We start from the raw sequence: 9,247 nt of genomic DNA, 5'->3' as shown, positions 1-9,247 counted from the left end.
GAATTTTACCGGAAATTATCAAACAAGCAGATACGTAACAGTACGATATGTACGCTACTTTAGTTCAACTTACTGTAACTAGCCTATCAAATTATTACTAATATCGAACGATAACTAAGTAGATTAGAATATGTTATCTGCTTACTTTGTGGGACTTTATTAAAAAAATCTAGTTTTCACATGTTTTTATTTTTCTATGGAGAATAGCTATCAACTTTATTTTTACTTTTATTCATATTCGTATTATTTCATATCATATAGATGAAAAGTATCTCAACTTAATTCTAAAATTGTATTTTTATCACAGTATGAGTTTTAAAAGAAGGATGGATGCAAATTTAGTTGTTAGTTAGGATTTTGCAGATACATTGTAGATTCAACTTTTTGATGACTAAAATGTGTCGTCTTCTTGTCAGTGCTTGAATCAGTCTCGAAGTTAGCTTTTGTAAGTCAGCCAAATATGACTGAACAGTTTTGCGAAAGCCTTTGTTTAATTTACAGTTTCACTTGATTTTGATCATAATTTAAATCCTCTGTGAATCATTTTCCGATATTAAAATACGAAACATTCCTGTTTTTTTTTATCAGAGTTATTGATTCATATTGTGCATTTTTTATGTGCATTCAGATTATTTGGACTATTCATAGCATCTACGTACACTGACACTTCTATTTGATTTAATTCTTAAGTTGTTTGTTTATTTTGTTTAAGAGAAAATTTGCACAATGTAATATATACGCTGTGCCCATTTCAAGGATCGAATCCTGAATTTTAGCGTTATAAGTCCTCTAGCTTATGGGGAGGGAATTCTCAAATGTTTTTAAATGTGAATGCACTTTAACAACATAGGTGTTTTGCACATTGGACTACCTTTGTTTGCTAAATGTAGGGATCGAACCCCAAATTTGGGCAGTGGAAGCCCTCAAACTTATCGCTAAGCTACTGGAGAGGGTGGGAGGTAACAGAGCTAAAAGAGCCGATATGCCATAAAATGTTATAAGTTTAACACTGACTTGCTTGGTTTATAATTGGTGTTATTCAATTATGAAATAAACTCGAATTAAAAATGCTTATAAAATGAAACAGGCAACCTTTTTCTTTTAATAAATGGCTAGTGGAAAAGAACTCTGTGATTTTGAAGAATTTATCTTTTTAAATGCTTTCACATTAAATAAATTATAAAGCATGTTGTCAGGAAACAGAAAGAGGGAGGAGTTGTTAATTCTTCCATAGTTAATTTATCGTCCAAACTCATGCTATTAAACCATGTTTTCTGCTTATGGGATCACATTATTTAACTTTTGCTTTGGTAATAACCTCGAATTATTCATTACCTTAAAGCTCAAACTCTGTAAGTTAATAAAACTTCTTCTATGCACACTTATAAAATTAAATAAAATTAAACAACAGCCTTTGTTGTTTTACAAAATAAAAATGTTTTTATTGTGTAAAACAAAGTAGGTTGTTGTTTGATTGTATTTTATTCTATAAATTAATATTCATCCAACTCCTGTTTTATTTTATTTATTTAAAACATCACATACAAGAGTTTATTCATTGAAAAAAATGTTTTGTTCCTTAAACAAGTTATCATAAGACTAATCAATTTCCGTCTTTATAAAATCTAGTTAATAAAAACACAACCGGCATGCCTTTAGACACACGTTTTGTTTTACTCTCTGTTAATGAAACTAAAGTTTCTTCATTCGATTATTGTTAAATATAAAGCTGCACACTGGGCAATCTGTGCCGTACTCACAGGGATCTAAATCAAAATTTTGACGTTATAAGAAATCTAGATTAGCGCTGAGACGGGGGGGGGGTAAACTAAAGAAAACAAAAACTAATATCTAAGGATTGTCATGACGTCGAACAGTTCAACAGTCAGTAAAGAGCACGATTAATTAATAGAACTATTTCATTTGTGTTTCACTAATACAGCAAGAGCTCACTTATACTTGAGGGATTACTAACTGCGTACGTAAATCACCTGTAAGTTTAAAGTCAGAACGTGCGAGTTTGTACTGACTAGTGCCAAGAGGTTCTATAATATAATTGGTAAATATGTAAGTTATAATTTCAAATAAAATCAGAATATATCATATTTCATCGCTTTAGCTTAAATAGTGATCAGTTTGGTTAGAAGAAAAACAAATCCATAATTTTATTTTTTCCAAATGTCTTTCACATGAAATCGATAAGCTGAACTTCCAAGCTCGTCGAATCGCACTTTTATTTTGGTCGGTTACCAAAGAATGATTTATAATGTTTGTATTATTAAATCTACTCTCCTGTTCTCCTATTACATATTACAACTTTAGTGCCTTGATATTGAATGTCACACCTTTCTTGTTGTCACCAATCTAGACTGCGTCCGTCTTATTCTTATTGGTTTATGAGGCATTAGTGACCAAAAGATTACATTTTCTGGTTACTGCACTACCATTCACATGCGAAACAGAGCATTGATCAACTTTCAAGTAGAAAGTGTTACGTTTTGTACTATTTGAGTAAGTAGTTTTCGAACGAAGTCGAACAAGGTTTCTGTCCAACATCACAGATGTTCAAGTCTAGTTTTGGTCGAGAAAAGCAATAGAGAAAAAATAAAACAGAGGTAATAGAAGAATCGCTAAATTCTGTGTAATACAATCTTGTACAAGTTGAAGTTGGTGATCCTGCAATAGCTCATTCCTGCATCTTGCATATATATAACCCATCCACGCATCATATATAAATATAGTAATTCATTTTAAATTTTATTTGCAAAATTTTACTACCTCTATTCACGTTCACCTTATCTTTCTAATACATCGACATTTATCTTCATTTACACTTAATTAGTTACTTTCTGGCTACATTCTTTCACTTTCCTGTTTTCCCGAGTATCTTACTTGAGCGTCCATATCCTTATACCTAAATATAACATACTAGTTGTAACTGGTGGCAGACGTATTCTCTTTTGATCGCCACAGGTGACAGTTTATTTTATTGTTTGAGATATTCGCACAAAGCTACGTGAAGGCTGTCCGAACCGACAGAGTAAAGTTAAGGTAGCTAGTTAACAGCACTCACCGTCAACTCTTGGACTACTCTAATCGAATTATGAAGTTTGACCATAAGTCTTATAACACCCACGGCTCCAAAGTACAAATCAGCAGAAACTTTACTGACGATAATGCCAAAAGCGGTGTTTTCTATTTCCCGCGGTTAACTACAATGCCAAAAGCGGTGTTTTCTATTCCCCGCGGTTAACTACAATGCCAAAAGCGGTGTTTTCTATTCCCCGCGGTTAACTACAATGCCAAAAGCGGTGTTTTCTATTCCCCGCGGTTGACAGAGTGCAGGTAGCTTATTATGTAGTTTTGTGCTAAAACGATAACAAAAAACAAACAAAAAATTCAAAGTGCGGTTTTACGGTAACCATACGCAAACCATGGACCTTCGGATTCACAGTCCCGTAAAACAACAACAACAAGCGAGAAAACTGATAATGACACACCAACATGCCTTTTTTTTTTGTAAGTCGAAGAAGTCCTTGCTGTTTGTCTTGAAGACTAACCATGGTATAAATACATTTCAACACTTACAGAACTTAAACAATAAACTGGAACGTAACGTGGTCAGTTTATTTTGGATATGTAAATAAATAGATTGTTCTCTATGTGTGAGTGTGAGATATTATGTGAAAGAAGGGCCATAATGAATTGGACAGTTTGTGTGTACCTTCTGTATAAAGTATTCATTAGGTCAGAAATATTAAAACTTCTTTTTGGAAATAATGCTTTTTTTCTTTATTATTTAAATTTACATTTTTGCTCTAGGAATAATAATTGAATTCTTACTTGTGCATTCAATTTTATATATTATAGTGGATAATGTACATAAATATGTACATATATAGAATAAAATTTATATATCGTGGGCGCACATTATAGAATAAGTAATTACTTGGGCATCAATGCATAATTACTAAAAGAACTTGTACTCTGACAATAGAACTAAAAAGTTTTATAATTAATAATACATATTACGAAGGGTCGATTCCTGGCGAGGTTTAGCAATTAATTCGACAAGATGTACACGCTCCAAAAATGTTATGAGAAAGACAAAGCACGATTAAACTAAATGATTCTTTCTGCTTTTAGAAACGTTTAACTAAATCATTCATATATTTTTATATTGCTATAAAAATTATTTTCAGTAACACCGTGATTAATTTTGGAAACTTATTGCAAATTTAATAAGATTTTGTCCAAAAAATAAATTAATTTTATAACCTAATAGAAGAGATTTATTTGCAACACTTTCCTTGTAGCAGGTGCAAGTTAATGTTTTGTTTTTCTACATCAATTCTCTATTGAATTTTCATGATTGATTATCTTATATACGACTCTGTTTACATGGATTCCATTATTTCTGTATTACATACAACAGTCACAGATCATATCTAACAACCCTGCATCGGCTGAAAGATGGAAGAACTTATTAACAGTACCAAATCAGTTATAAAATCGCCTGATATGCTTAACTTTTTACGTACGCACAAGGAAGGGAATCGTCTGATATGCTTAGCTTTTTTACGTACGCACAAGGAAGGGAAAGACCTATAAGAACACAGGTTCGCGGATATGGCACGTCGGCAAATTATAGCTGTGTTGAAGATAAAAATAATAGACACTACATAAATATCTATTTGCATAAAAAATAATAAGTGGAAATGAAAATAAACGGATAATAAAAATGAATTTACATAAACATGAAAAATCACTAAACAATAATAAAAAACAAAAACTGATAACCCAAACTTTTTTTATAGGTACAGAACTTAGTTCCATACGCCTCAGGAAGTTAGCCACAACTTCTGAAAGCGTTCAGGTTATTAGGCTTCTTTTTTGTTGTTTGTTTTATGATTTATCTATGTTTTAATGTTGCGTGATTTCTGACTGTCAGGAATTTACATGCGGATGAACATTCTACAAAAAAAGTCCTGCAAATGAACCTAAATTGACTGTAAACATGACTAGCACTGAACTGGAATACGTTTACGAACATCAAATACCACCGAAATACATGGAAACAGTGACCAACTCAACCGTGATCTCATCTCAATGTTTGAAGATCTAACCTTAACGGAATCAGCCAATACCCAAAACACCAACTGCTCAGTCTGATCTGTCAACATCTCACCATTTAGTTGTGTCAACCAGAAATAAGAAACTGTTCAGCGATTGTTCAGTCTTGTATACAGGCACGAGGGTTAGTCATCAGAATAACGTTTGAAATTGTTTAACATTTATTCAGTTAATTAATATTCTTATCGAAGTTTATTTAACTTTAGAGCAGACACAGTACGGCTGATAATGCTTGGAGACGGCTTGAATCGGTAATGAAGAAAAACTTTAATAATATAAGTTTAACAGCAAATGTAAACGTTTCGACAAGGTTTTATCATCATCATCATCACCTGATGATGACAAAACCTTGTCGAAACGTTTTCTTCACGACCCATTCAAGCCGTCTCCAAGCATTATTAGTCTCAAAGTAGGTTCTTCGTCATAGAAATAGTATGCTGATTATAATTGTGGTTATCATTTTAATTTATTAGGAAACAACGTGGTGAGGATGAAAGATAGATAAGCTACTTTTGAAAACCTGTGTAAATATTATATTTAACAGCGTATACAGGATATCATTTGAGAAGATATTTTTGGAAAATTTTGTTTTATACCAACAGTTAAAATTTCTAATTTCCACCCAACACTCCCCACCTCAATAATTTGAGCGCTCCTCCATCTTGAGTTTTATATTATATGTGTTTGTATCTTAATGTTATTTTAAAGTTAATTATAAAAACTAAAAATATCTATATGTTTCAGTAGCACTAGAAATTTTTGTGGGTCTAAAAAATAAAATATTTTCAACTGACACTGTAATAAGTTCTAGCAGCTACTCTTACATACGGGTTCCTCAAAAACTGAGTTATCGTTGAGACACTCATGAGATTACGATATTTTAAATTATATTCTACTCAATCCAATCTTTAATAGTTCTTATTTCATGTGTAGGTTAAATTGATAAGGTAATGTCTCCTGGAATTTTGTTATAGTAATTTTTAAAATAAAAAACACTATGCTCGTGCAAGAAATGATTTATTTGGATGGGCTCCAGCTGTCCACCGGAAGCGATGGTTTACAGTAACAACCCATAAATCTCTCTAGAGTCCTAGATGTGTCTAAACACCGTTCGGTTTAACTAAATCTTCTAAAATAATCACTCTGTTAGATACTGCTGACAAGCATGGCGTTGGTGGATGGTCGATATATTTCCGTCCTCTTACCATCTGTCGCCTGCGAAAAAACAAGGGGTACAACCCACAAAAAAGTCTGAAAAATATTTTAAGAGAAAAACAGCGAATCCCTACACATTTACACAAGTTCATTTGAGGGTAAATTATTTATTACTGTTTATATAAGGAGGTTGTTTTACAGATCAGGGGGTTAGCACAGCTAAAGCGATAGTGCTTCATACAATTCTATACGAGATTGATTATTCCATTTATATTGTAATACCAAGTAACACGAGCATTCGTCTTATTCACCGATTAACAGTTTCGTGTCAGCTCTCACCATGCAATATTATAATAATTTTGATGAATAATAATTAATCTCCGGATAAAGTACTGGTTACTTCCTGTTAATGATTATTTAAAGACATCACGTACGGATATCATGAATAACTATAAAAAATGTTAAATATAGCCGCCATACAGTTTAAAAGTTAACGAATGACAAGAGCGCCATCATGCACCAACAAGGCAAAACTTTTATCGTTACCTTAATAACGTATAACTGAAATGAACATTCTTTAATTTTCTTACATAAAACTACTTTTAGACTTAATCATTCTTACCGACTTGATTTAAAGGTTCATAAGTTTTCTGCTATAATTTTATTGAATCTAATTTATGCTTTCACCCTACTACGTCACAGTTTCATGAAACGAGTTTCAATAAACTGGAAATGAAGTAAAAATAAAAAACACTTAACCGGAATAGATAGTGGAAAAGAAACTACATTTGAGTTAATAAAGGAAAATTTCTGTGTTTATATCATGTACAATAAAACACTCCAATACACGCGAACTACAAAATATTAAGCAAATCAGTTTTATAGCACAGCAATTTGACCATTAAGACCATTGAATTTATTTTTCGATTAGGTTTAGAGATTGAGTAAATTATTACTGACACTATGTCGGCGACAGTACTTGAAACCGACATCTAGTATTTGTGTGCTACGTAAATAAGGTATACTCTGTTACTTTATTGTTACTTTCATTAATAGTATTGGTTCGAATGTTTAATATAACTACTTTTATTACTTTTTTATTTTATTTTTATTATTATACTTTTATAATAGATATTGTTTTACATTGTTAGATTAATATATGTATTTAGATCAAACATAAATCTTTTAAGCTGGCCGAACTTCGTGAAAAATTATCAGGATTACGGCCGAAAATACTGTTAGCAGCGAATGTATCTAACTAATAAAGCAGTTCATTTTAACTTTATAAGCAACAGCATAAGCAAAATATATTTAATTAGCTATACTCGTTGATATTTAGCTCTAAGTACACAGCTTACTCTGATCGGAAGTTAATATTGATTAATAGACTAGATGCATTGCTTCTAAGAATGGAGTCTCTTTATTTTATCATTTGAGAACAAAGTAAACTTAAAAAACAAAAATTATTATAATTATACTTGTCATAAAACATTATTATTACATCTGTTGTATTTTTAACATTACATTCTTTATTCATACTACGTCCGTCATATCCATTGCCGACGATGCATTTCGCTCAATACAGAATTCATCAGGCCGGCTGGGATAAACAAGTATAGTAGTGGTCGGAAAACCATTTATATATAGGCCATCAACTGGTGAACAAAAATATAAACTTTATGACATAACGTGCAAGAAATGAAACACTTAGCTTAAAGATAATGCTTAGGGATATGTTTCATTATTAGTAGAGTTGATTCAAGAAGGGATATAACACTAGGCAACAAGTTATCTTCTTGTATTTCTGGTTAATTTGAACACATCAGACAACTTCTTTGCAGGGCGTTTCCTTCCAGATAAGAACTAAACTCTCATTAAGGCATTGGTCTGATTGTCGTGGTGGACCGGCCAATTAGCTCGTAAATCAGCCAGCGACGAAACTTCCTGCTTTTTATTGCGCGTCTTCTATTTCTTTGGTTGCTACTTTTATGTATCCCCAGACCCAGGCTTTATCGATGTTGCCGGCTATAGAAACCATTTTTAGGACAAATCAAACCTTACAAGGAGAGTGATGGCTACAATAGAGGACAAAGAATAGTGACTCGGCATAGGTACGATTGTAGCTTAAAAAGAATTTACGCTGAAAACGAATTCTTCTGACACTGACATGCAGAAAACAAAACTGTTTAAGTATTAAAATGGTAAAAAGTCCAGGAAATCGAACGGCACATACACGTGTGTGAACTTAAAAATTAGAAGCTTCAATAGTTTGACACAAACAAATCTCAGACTACTGTGATTCTAAAAATATTTCAATATATCATTGTTGAAACAGCCTTTTAAACAAACACCCATAACAAACTTGTATTATATATAGATCAACAGATACACATTATTATATATAGGTCAACAGATACATATTATTATGTATAGGTCAACAGATACATATTATTATATATAGGTCAACAGATACACATTATTATATATAGGTCAACAGATACTTATTATTATATGTAGGTCAACAGATACACATTATTATATATAGGTCAACAGATACATATTATTATATATAGGTCAACAGATAATTATTATGATATATAGGTCAACAGATACATATTATTATATATAGGTCAATAGATACCTTCTATAAGCTGGCGAAGGATTGAGATACTGTTATGTATTGTGCGGTGTCAACCGTATTATTTGGATATTAACAAATGACGAATAAAATACATATATAATATACTAGGGCTATACTAATATGTGAATGAGAACAACTACGTTTTGCAAATTAAATTATCCGAAGTACTTTTTTGTACGACTTATTGCTTACTTTAAAACAATCATAACTCTTAAGTCCCACACGATTGTTTTATTTGCTATGAGGAATTATTATCTCTTGGACTAAACATAATCTGATATCTAAATCTATAACCCCTACTTACGAAGAAAGGCTATT

Source organism: Limulus polyphemus, unplaced genomic scaffold (assembly GCF_000517525.1).
Source record: "Limulus polyphemus unplaced genomic scaffold, Limulus_polyphemus-2.1.2 Scaffold4, whole genome shotgun sequence".
NCBI classification, from domain to species: domain Eukaryota; kingdom Metazoa; phylum Arthropoda; class Merostomata; order Xiphosura; family Limulidae; genus Limulus; species Limulus polyphemus.
The sequence above is the reverse complement of the archived record's forward strand: the minus strand, read 5'-3'. Positions refer to the sequence as shown.